Source organism: Saccopteryx bilineata, chromosome 7 (genome assembly GCF_036850765.1).
Source record: "Saccopteryx bilineata isolate mSacBil1 chromosome 7, mSacBil1_pri_phased_curated, whole genome shotgun sequence".
NCBI lineage: Eukaryota > Metazoa > Chordata > Mammalia > Chiroptera > Emballonuridae > Saccopteryx > Saccopteryx bilineata.
In genome coordinates this window covers 76,059,591-76,069,732 of record NC_089496.1, presented here as the reverse complement: position 1 = coordinate 76,069,732, position 10,142 = coordinate 76,059,591, and the positions used below count along the sequence as shown (strand labels likewise).

The 10,142-nt window shown below is 54.0% G+C and overlaps 1 long non-coding RNA gene across 2 annotated transcripts; it reads right to left on the bottom strand.

Moving 5' to 3' along the window:
* Positions 1 to 345: 345 nt before the first annotated feature.
* LOC136310785 (uncharacterized) lies at positions 346 to 7,769 on the bottom strand. Of its 2 annotated transcripts, none has more exons than XR_010726612.1 (3): positions 7,412 to 7,769; positions 6,598 to 6,758; positions 346 to 713 (listed from the first exon to the last, which is right to left on the bottom strand). It is a non-coding gene; the product is annotated as an uncharacterized lncRNA (long non-coding RNA). The 2 variants fall into 2 exon arrangements; XR_010726611.1 differs by lacking the exon at positions 346 to 713 and adding an exon at positions 2,412 to 4,440.
* Positions 7,770 to 10,142: the final 2,373 nt, after the last annotated feature.

Here is a 10,142-nt window from a genome sequence, read left to right as displayed (position 1 = left end):
CATTGCCCCACTGTCCTCGCACAGACCTGATACCCCCTCCCCACCCTGACACGTCACCCTCCCACCCTAGGAGGTTCCGACACTGCAGCAGCTCTGGGTGCGGGGCGAGCAGGTCCTCCTGTCCTACAATGATGAGGGCGCCGTGCGCCGGCACGGGGAGCTGTGGCCGGCCAGCCCCTACGGGTGGGGCAACCAGGGGAAGCCCGAGAAGCGGATTCACTACCTGGAGCACATGAAGAGCTGCGGCCGCCCAGGTGGGTGCATGTCCTATGGGGGTACACGCACACACGTGTACACATAACACACATCCATCGTGGGGTATGTATGTGTGCACACATGCATGTGTGGTTTTTTATTTATTTATTCATTTTTTAGAGAGGAGAGGGAGAGACAGCGAGGAGAGACAGAGAGAGAGAAGGGGGGAGGAACTAGAAGCATCAACTCCCATATGGGCCTTGACCAGGCAAGCCCAGGGTTTCGAACCGGCGACCTCAGCATTTCCAGGTCGACGCTTTATCCACTGCGCCACCACAGGTCAGGCACATGCATGTGTGGTTTTAGGGCTCAGCTGCATGAGGTCTGGGTGTTGCCATGGCAGCTGCCAGCTCTGAGCAAGGAGAGCGTGCAGTTCTGGGGTCTTCTGTCCCTTCTGATGTCGCACAGCATCCTGTGTATTTCTCGCCCGGGCCTCCTCATCTGTTGCCCACGACTCTCTGCAAGGACATGGGCACTTTTGGGCACACGAGCCACACACAACCCCAACTGATTCGGAGGTGGGGCTGTTTTGCACTGTTGTGTGTGTTTTGAAGGAGATTTTCTTACAAAAGGAGTTTGTGGTTTCAACTGCTCCATATCCATGGTCAGGGTGCGTGGCTGTGTCTGTGGCTACTTTGGGCCTCCGGGGTCCCACTCTCCTGTCACAATCAGCACTGTGAGAGGGCAGCTGTGTGTTACGCTTGGTGTGCTACCTGGGATTCACATGGCTATTAATCCGTGTACCGCACGGGGTCAGGACGTGGACATGTCAGGTAACTTTTCACCCACAGTCCTCTGTAGCAGGAGCATGGCGATCTGACAGCTCTGTGGGGCCAGAGATGTCCGTGCTGGTGTGAGGGGCTGGAACCATGGGGATGACCGCGGGGACAGGATGGTGGTAGCTGATGGGCCACGTGGGCCATAGGTGGGAACCAGGTGGGGCGCAGGTGGACGGCAGCAACCCCCACACTTGCAGGTGGGCTTTTCGTAGCCGGCAGCAACCTGACGGGGAACCTACAGTAAGTACGTCCTGGCGCATCATCCGAGTCCCTGTGGAGGCTGACGCTGCCCAGCCTGCCACAGGTCGGGGCCTGGGTGTGGGACCAGTGCCCAGGCCCGGGTGCGCGTTGCACCAACATCATTGCGGGCGACTTCATCGGCGCCAACACTTTCGTCAGCAACGTCATTAATCTCAACAAGAGGCTGCTCGCCTGACCTGTGGTGGCGCAGTGGATAAAGCGTTAACCTGGAAATGCTGAGGTCGCCGGTTCAAAGCCCTGGGCTTGCCTGGTCAAGGCACATATGGGAGTTGATGCTTCCAGCTCCTCCCCCCTTCTCTCTCTCTCTCTCTCTCTCTCTCTCTCTCTCTCTCTCTCTCCTCTCTATAATGAATAAATAAAATCTTAAAAAAAAATAAACGAAATGGACCACCATTTAAAAAAAAATTAAAAAAAAACAAGAGGCTGCTTGATCTCAACGAGAGGCTGCTTGCGTGCTGACCACGTGCCCTCTGTCCTCCTGCAGCCTCTCCCGTCTCCCTGTCTCGCACATGCATCCAGCCAGCAGGGCGAGAATGGTGGCCAGATGGCTCACAGTGTCTCTGACGTAGTAACTATCACCCCCTGCACACCCACATTTCCCTCGGTTGTGCCTGAGCCGGGAACCATCCACAGCAGTGACTTCCTCCAAGAGAACAACAAACACATGAAACAGCTTTGACACAGATTTTTGTGGTCAGACAACCCAGGTGTTGAGAATACACAAAAAGGAGCTTCAGAAATGTGAACTGTGTTTGGGTCCCGAGGAGCTATTTTTAAACATGGAATTGTGCCCCTCTCCCTCCCATTTATCTTTGATTTATAAAGAGTTCTGAGGTTCATAATACCTTCAGCTTCCCAGGGGCCATTAACCAAAGGTCTGCATGTAATTGTAAAGATGACTTCTCCAGACTTTATGTTAAAGGGACGCGTTCTCGGGCCTGACCTGTGGTGGCGCAGTGGATAGAGCGTCGACCTGGAAATGCTGAGGTTGCCGGTTCGAAACCCTGGGCTTGCCTGGTCAAGGCACATATGGGAGTTGATGCTTCCAGCTCCTCCCCCCTTCTCTCTCTCTCTCCTCTCTCTCTCTCCTCTCTAAAAATGAATAAATAAAAAAAAAAATTAAAGGGACACGTTCTTCCAGCAGGACATACTGGGCAAACTGACTTCCAGGCTGTGGGCAGAACTGTCGCTACGAAGCCACTCAATAAATATTTGTGAAGAAGCCACCAAACACATGCTGACCTGGATCTCTCTCTAAAAACACTGCCTCGTCAGACACATGGTGGGCACCCCCTGGTCTGCCCAGCCCAGACCGCCTTCCCCTGATGGCACAACGGCCTCCCTCCCTTCCTCCCTCCCACTTGTGGTTGTTCTCAGGGTCAGAGCTCCTGTGGGCCCAGTGGACCCTATAATCTGGAGGGGACAAGACTGTCAGTGGTGCAGAGTGGTACTGCACTTGTTCTCCCCCACATGAAGCCCAATGTTTGCTCTCTGGGGTCCCAAGACCCCAACCTCGTCCTCCTCCTTGCGGCCCCACTGAGCTGAGCCCTCGCAATGTTGTCGGGACCGGACAGTGTGCCAGGCCGTTCCTGAGACAGCCCTGGGGTGAGTTCTCTCCTCCTCAACGCCAGGAGTGAGAACGGGTGTGCCAGCTGTGGGGGTACCAAGAGGAGAGCCAGCCCGAGACCAGAACCCCCACCCTGCCCCGTTTCCCTGAGCCAGAGAAGAAGTGGCTTGCAGCAGATGAAGCCCGGAACTGGACGGGCGGCTGTGGACAGCAGCCAGGAGAGAAGGTGAGGCAGCCTGAAAAGGGACAGTGCTGCCCCCAGGTGGCTGCTGGCTGCAGCGCACTAGGCAGGACCTGAGGGCACCCCAGGAGGATGCCCTCCACCCCCGCGGTCTCCTCAAAGCCCCAACAGCTCAGAGACCTACGGGGGCTGATCCCCAGGGCGGGGCTGAATGGACACAGATAGCAGATGCTCTGCGGCCCGGGCTCATGGGGCTATCCTGTCACCACAGGGCCATGTGGGCAGCCAGGACCACAGCCCACTCTACACTCGGCCTGCAGGGTCCCTAGGAGCCCAACTCAAGGGGATAGCAGGGTAGGGCCGTGTCACCAGTGGATAGCCTCAGGACCCAGGGTCCCCCGTGTGCAGCGGTCCTGAGGTCACTGTAACACACAACCATGTCACTGTTCTCTCAGTCTGGGGTTCGGGAGTCTGCAGGGGTCTCCCGGGGCTGAAGTCAGGGTGTAGCAGGGCTGGTTCCCCCAGAGGCCAAGGGAAGGGGAAGTGTTGTGGGGCTGGTTCCCCAACACTGCAGGGGACACTCAGAGGCCCCATCGTTCCAGCTTGGCTCGTGGCTTCTTCCTGCACCTGCAAGGCCAGCCCCGTGGCGTCCTGACCTTTCCCTGACTTGGCTTCCAGCGTTAGCTGCACATCTCTGACCCTGGCCTTGCTGCTTCCCTCTGGTTAGGACCCGGGTGGTGGCACCGGGGACTACCCGGGGAACGCAGACTCACCTCCCATCTCAGGGTCCTAACTGGATCCTATCTGCAAAGTCCACCTGCCCATTCAGGTGAACAGCTCAGGTTCTGAGGGTGGGGACATGGACACCTGAGGGGACAGTGTCTACACCTTACCAAACCGAGCTTCTCAGCACAGCTAGGCCAGGGGGCCAGGGTGGGAAGGTTTGGGAAGGAACAGTTTGAGGGTCGAGTGGGGGTGTGATAGTCCTGTCTGGCAGCGTGAGCCTCATGGAGTCACACAGAACAACCAGCTCTCCGCGGTGTGAGGACAGGTAGCGCACATCCCTTTGCACGCTCATGAGGGGGTAGAGCTTCCTTTATTTCCCCCCATGCCGCGGGTGTGGGACTTCACCAATGCCCTCGACCTGGTGGGTTCAAGTCTGCAGGACAACCCCTCACCGCTTTCTCTGTGAGGGAGGGAGAGACCTCTCCCCTTGGCCTTGCGGTATATCCTGCGCTGTTCTCCACCTAGGGAAGCACGTGAGTCTCTAACCGAGGGAGGCGCCAGCTGTGCACCCAGGTCTGTCTTGGGGCGTCTGTGTGTGCAGCCCTCTTGGTGGCGGTTTGCGCCAAGGCACAACTTCCTGCTTCTTGAAACGATGCCAGATGTTTGCTTCTCTTTTTTTTTTTTTTTTTTACAGAGGCAGAGATAGACAGGGACAGACAGACAGAAACAGAGAGAGATGAGAAGCATCAATCATCAGTTTCTCGTTGCGCATTGCAGACTTCTTAGTTGTTCATTGATTGCTTACTCACATGTGCTTTGACCGCGGGCCTTCAGCAGACCAAGTAACCCCCTGCTGGAGCCAGCGACCTTGGGTCCAAGCTGGTGAGCTCTTTGCTCAAGCCAGATGAGCCCGCACTCAAGCTGGTGACCTCGGGGTCTCGAACCTGGGTCCTTCCGTATCCCAGTCCAACACTCTATCCACTGCGCCACCACCTGGTCAGGCTGTTTGCTTCTCTTTGCACAAGGGCAGTCGCAACCAAGAGGACTGGGCTCTCCTTCTTTCATGACTGCAACCTTAGGAGGAGAGCCAGCCCACGTGACGCAGTGACCAGGCAGAACCTGTCACCCTGCGGACCTGTCTCTCTCTCCAACCACCAACACAGTCCAGGCCCGCGTCTGTTCATTCTGGAAAGAGCTTCCGGAATTTGCCCTAGGCGGAGTTGCTAATGATGGCCTCGACGTCGGCCACGCTGGCCTAGGGGACCACGTGGATGTCCTGAACTGTGGACTCCTTGTATAGCCAGCTGTGGGGAGTGGCGGCTTAGGGCGGCACACGCAAGCGCTCCCGAGGGGCACCTGAAAACTTCTTACTCCTACGACACGCTACACGGCCTGTGTGTCTGAGCGTAGGGGGGAGGTCCTGCTGTGTGGGAAGGGGTTCAGGCTGGGTGGGGACCGGGCACTGGCCGTCGTCGGGGGTCTCGACCCAAAGGGAATCAAGGCCACGCACATGTGAGGCGACTGGGAACACGCAAGCCCCACGGAACTCTCACAACTTCTTCTTCCATATCCCGCCTGTTTCCTAACACCCCCCCCCCCCGCCCCAAACCGATGGGCTAGTTTCTCCTTCCTAGAATGCTCAGGGTGTCCTGTGCCTCACATGCACCATCAAATTATTTTAACTATAAACTCTAGAAAATGAAAACAGCGTCGCCTCACGACTCAACACTGCAAAAATAAAATGACCAGTAAAAAACACTATACTGTGTATTCATACATGATGCCCTTGGACAAAAAAATACCTACTCGAACAACGTCCAAAATTGTCGTCATGGTAACAACGCTCCCAAATCTAAACAGCAGCAAAAAAAAACAATTTCTGCTCTGTCATCCCTTATTCATTCCTCAGCTCCCTAGGGCATGCACCTGAGGCTCCTGCTGCATCCAAACACCACGATTTGCGTCCTCCTTTCATGGACCGAGACCACAACTACCTTGAGTCTTCTCAGGCCTTTCCCTGTGGACAAGTTCTGCCGGGGGTGAGGACGACGGAGATGCAAAGACCCGGCTCCTGGGACCAGGTTCAGCGACGCAGATCCCCTTTATTCAGGAAGTAAACTAGCTTATATACATGGGTTCAGCCTATAGGGTGTTACAGCGTGACCTTCATAGCCAATGGCTGAAAAGGTCAGGGAGTGCGTGGTTGGCGCTGAGTCACTTCCTTATAGCTGGTGAGCTCCCTCCTGGGTGTGCCCAGGAGGGTTTCAGGTGCTGGAGTGTTCTCACAGCATTGCATCAGCCACAGCTGCTAGGAATGTGCTCTGCACTCCACCCACATTTCCCTTTCCTTACAAACACAAAAAATGACTCATCTGATGAAGTGACACCTGGTAAGACATAAACGTAGCAACAAATACAGGTTTTGTGAGGTGCATAGGGATCCCTCCCACCATCAGCAAGTGCACAGCGAAGGTCTGGGAATTAGGAAGCGCCTTTCATAATCCTCCTCCCCTGCATGCAGTCAGGTCCTATATGCTCCCTTCCTCAAACCTACGGACCCTCAGTGGTGGCACAGGCGGCTCCCACACACACGACCTGGGTTAATTGTTCCCACGCAGCTCTGAACAAGAAAAGCCCTTTCCTCCTACTGTGCCCAAGGACACTGGAGAATGAGGAAACTGAGGTGGAGGTGAGCCAGGAGCCTCTCGCGACGCAGCCTCTCGGACCCCAGCCGCTGCAGACGCCAACACCCCGGACCTGCCCGACCACGTCCTCATGCCTGCCCTGCCCCTCCCGTGAGAAGCTGAAAGACTGGATATTAAACTCACCTGCGGGGCCTGACCAAGCAGTGGCGCAGTGGATAGAGCGTCGGACTGGGATCCGAGGACCCAGGTTTGAGACCCCGAGGTCGCCAGCTTGAGTGCGGGCTCATCTGGTTTGAGCAAAGGTCGCTGGCTTGAGCAAGGGGTCACTCAGTCTGCTGTAGCCTCTGGTCAAGGCACATATGAGAAAGCACATATGAGAAAGCAATCAATGAACAACTAAGGAGCTACAACAAAGAATTAATACTTCTCATCTCCCTCTCCTCCTGTCTGACTGTCCCTCTTTCTGATTCTCTCTGTCCCTGTCACCAAAAAACCAAAACTCACTTGCGACCCAGCGTGCTCCACTCCGCTCTCCCGGCCTTTCCACAGACAGAGGGGAGACGCACCCCCAAACCCCATCACTCCCAAACCTCCCTCGCCATGGACACGTGGACATCTCGTGTCCCGTCCCTCTCCCTACAAGAGTTTCTTTCGGGTCGGATCTCCTCAGGCCCACGTCCCGCACACACGACTCAGCTGTCTCATTCCAGCCAATCCTCCCATCCGCCCCTCCTCTTGCCTCTGAGCGAACGCTCCCTAAACCTCTTCCCCGAGCTCCGAGCTCAGCACCTCTCATGCACCCCCTCTTCCTGGCCCCCCGAGGACAGTCCCGTCTGCCCTCCCTTCCCGGCCTGTGTGCCCCGGCTCGCCCCGACCTGCTCGGACCTCTGCCACGTCCGCCTCCGCCTCCTTAATGACCCTCCCCTGGCAAGGCCCCGGCCTGTCCTTCCTCTCCCCGGGGCTGTGCCTCCTCCTCCTCCGCCGCCGCCCCCGTCACCTGTCACGGACTTGCTGCCTTCTCCTCAGGTCACCGTGCTCTCCATAAGAGTGTCCGTCCCGAGATCTCCGCCCCAGCTGCGCTGTCGGGTGTTCCGCCCTTAGGACTCCGGCCCAACAGCGGGCGTGCAGATGCGTCCACGCTGCGCGCCCGAGCTCACGCCGCCGAGGGGGTGGGGGAACGCGGGAGGGGCGGCGGTCCAGAGGAGCGTCTCTAAACGGGCCGGCTGGCGCGGATTTCCACGCCACAGCGAGGCCTCCGCTGAGGAGGCTTCCTGGGGAGGGCTGCCTGGCCGCGGCGGCGTCCCAGGGGTGCGGAGAGCTTCCACCAGGCAGGACAAGAACTGTCCCCAAAGTTACTTTGGAACCGGCTGGCGACACTACTGTTTCTTTAAGGATTTTCCACTGGGAGCCCTGCTGAGGGAGGTGCCTCACTTGCCCTTATTTTAAGTCAGTAAATTAGGTCAGTACCAGGTCAGACATAGACACCGGCATATGATGTGCACACAACACACACAGGATGTCCTGTGGCTCATGGTTTAGGTGGCTAAGAGGAAAATAAAGAAATAAAGATACCACTGTACGTTCAGGCAACTACTATGCAGGAAAAGAACAGAATGTTGTCAGGAGCAGACACGAGTGACCTGGGAACGCCTGTCTTGGAAGAAGTGGCCTGGAGGCCGAGACCTAAAGTGCAGAAACCAAATCACAGTGGCTGGCTGCATATAGTGCTGTCCCGTCCACCTTACCCATGGAACACCAAGAAAGAACTACCTGGAACAATAATTGGTTTATTTCTCCTCTCACCCAATACTCTCTCTCTAAAATCAATAAATGAAGGCCCTGGCCAGTTGGCTCAGTGGTAGAGCATTGGCCTGGCGTGCAGGAGTCCCAGGTTCGATTCCTGGCCAGTGCACACAGGAGCAGCACCCATCTGCTTCTCCACCCCTCCCCCTCTCCTTCCTCTCTGTCTCTCTCTTCCCCTCCTGCAGCCAAGGTTCCATTGGAGCAAAGTTGGCCCAGGTGCTGAGGATGGCTCCATGGCCTCTGCCTCAGGCACTAGAATGGCTCTGGTTGCAAGGAGCAATGCCCCAGATGGGTGGATCCCGGTCAGGCACATGCGAGAGTCTGTCTGACTGTCTCCCTGTTTCCAAGTTCAAGAAAAAAAAAAAAGAAAAAGAAAAAGAAAAAAAAGATTATATAAATAAAAGATGTATTCTAAGTATGTATGTATCATATGTAAACTTTTTGGTAGGAGAATAGGCGCTCAATAAACACTAATTTCCTTTCTTCTAATGCTATTTTCCTTTCCAAAAAATAAAAAAAATACATTAGGGGTGTAAAAACAGTAGCCACAGCCACCACCACAGCTGTCGGGAGCCGATCAACAACTGCTGGCTGACAAGGTCACAGCAGGAGAAGACCCACAACTGCTGGCTGACAAGGTCACAGCAGGAGAAGACCCACAACTGCTGGCTGACAAGGTCACAGCAGGAGAAGACCCACAACTGCTGGCTGACAAGGTCACAGCAGAAGATCAAAAACTGCTGATTGACAAAGTCACAGCAGAGAAGACCAACGGCTGCTGGTTGACAAAGTCACCACAGTGAAGACCAATGGCTGCAGGTTGACAAAGTCACCGCAAAGGAAAGGCACGACACTTCCCCCTTCTGACTTTTTGAATTAATCTGGCCTTATATCCCCCCTTTTCTGGGTGTGTGCTATTATTTGTGGCACAGGGATAATAGTACCGTGCTTTCCCTGTAGATTCGTAGTGATTTCTTTGGAAATGAGACAGAGGGTGTGAGTACCACAGAAAAGCCTGTAAGCCCCTTGAACTGGGTTCATAAACATAAGAGGCTGGCTATGATATCCCTCGTAAAGGGTTAAGTTTGTAGGAGAATTTCTTATTAATTATGTTAGAAAGAATAGATTGTGACTTGTAAATGGATAAGAGGCAGTGGCTGTGCACAGAGCACCTTTCGGCCTTCACTTAATTCATCATCTTTCCTCCCTAGCCTTTTCATGTGATAGAGAAACTTTCCTTTCTTCTTGCTTACCTGACCTGCAGATGGTGGAACACTCTGAGAAGAATATAGTTAGAACTTAACTAGTGTGTGAATATAGTAAATAAATAAAATTTAACTAGACAATAGAATCTTAGGTAAGGTGTAGCGGAGTGGCCCGTTGCATGGCCTTGGATGGGAACGCAGTCGGCAAGTAAAGAATGTTTTGTTAAAAGACTTGTTTTGTGACTGAAGGCAGTTGCTGGGCTTTTCTCAGTAAAGTATTCTCATGAGATTTTTGTATTTTCCAAGAATAAGGAGAGGAATGTGGTGGGATCCATAGCAGCAATAGCAATTAATGCCTTCTGATATTATGTTGCTACTAAGCTATCTTGCAGGTGCACTCTATATATCTTTAAGCAAAAATTACTCTTAATGTTATGCCAATTTCTTAATAAGCAAGCCTTTGAAGTCTTGTGAGAAAAATTAGGACACTGCATGAACTCAAGGCCATTTGCCTGAGCAAGCGGTGGTTCTTTGCTAGTCCTTGATGATTTCATCTACTAATCTCTCTCTGCACCCTTGACTCACAACAACAGTAGAGTTATTTAGTACTAATCTTTTAGAAGTTTGTACTGATATTGTTATTGCTATTCAAGTTATTGTATATCTGTACTTTGAATGACTTATCACCTGATTTGTAGCTTATAGATATGAATTAACTGT